Source organism: Gekko japonicus, unplaced genomic scaffold (genome assembly GCF_001447785.1).
Source record: "Gekko japonicus isolate JY-2015 unplaced genomic scaffold, Gekko_japonicus_V1.1 scaffold55455, whole genome shotgun sequence".
NCBI lineage: Eukaryota > Metazoa > Chordata > Lepidosauria > Squamata > Gekkonidae > Gekko > Gekko japonicus.
Window position 1 is genome coordinate 1 of NW_015229799.1, and position 781 is coordinate 781.

General features: G+C 60.2%; 1 long non-coding RNA gene across 1 annotated transcript; it reads left to right on the forward strand.

Annotated features, from left to right (window-relative positions):
* The first annotated feature begins 32 nt into the window (after positions 1-32).
* LOC107125375 lies at positions 33-525 on the forward strand. The gene is made up of 3 exons (XR_001483032.1): positions 33-105; positions 208-342; positions 453-525. It is a non-coding gene; the product is annotated as an uncharacterized LOC107125375 (long non-coding RNA).
* Positions 526-781: the final 256 nt, after the last annotated feature.

The following is a 781-nucleotide window of genomic DNA, read 5'->3' on the forward strand; positions in this document are numbered from 1 at the left end:
ACATCCAATCTCTTCTCTTCTTCTTCTCTCCGCAGGAGGCTTTTTTATGGAGCCAACCAAATTGACGTGAAAGTGCCTTCCATCCCCAAACTCCTCGTCAAGGAAGTAAGTGGGCCGGGGGTTGGGGGGGGCGGAGGTTGGCTGCTGCCCTCCTTGGGCCGTCCCCCAGGAGTCTTAACTCCCCAAACGGGCCTCTCCTCCCTGCAGGTGCTGAACCCCTTCTACATTTTCCAAGCCTTCAGCATGGTGCTGTGGTCCCTCGACGATTACTACTTGTACGCCTCGGCCATCCTCTTCATGTCTCTCGTGTCCATTAGCTGCTCCCTCTACACCCTCCGTAAGGTACGGGGGGAGGGGCAGCCCAAGGGGGAAGGGGCGGTCCGGAGTGGGCTCTGGGGTCTCTCGTGCCAGGAAGGAAGGCGGCCAGTGTCCCCGTTTCCTTCATCCTGCAGCAATACGTCCTCCTGCACGACATGGTTGCGACGCACAACATCATCCGCGTGACGGTGTATCGGGGGCCCCATGGTGAGTGAGCACGAGGGGGACGGGGGGTGTCTGGGGCTTGGGCCTGCTTTCAGGAGGCACAGAGAGGAGGAGTGGGAACAGGCCCGGCCGTCAGTGGGAGCTGCTCTGCGGACCCCCATTTGCTCTGAAACGCCAAAAAATGTTTTGCTGCTCTAAAATGGGGAGGGGACCCCAACATTAAAAAACAGCCCCTGTGCCTGGAGTCTGCAGCCAGGGCCCTACTCAGGCCGGGCCGTGATGCTGAGCTCGGACCAGC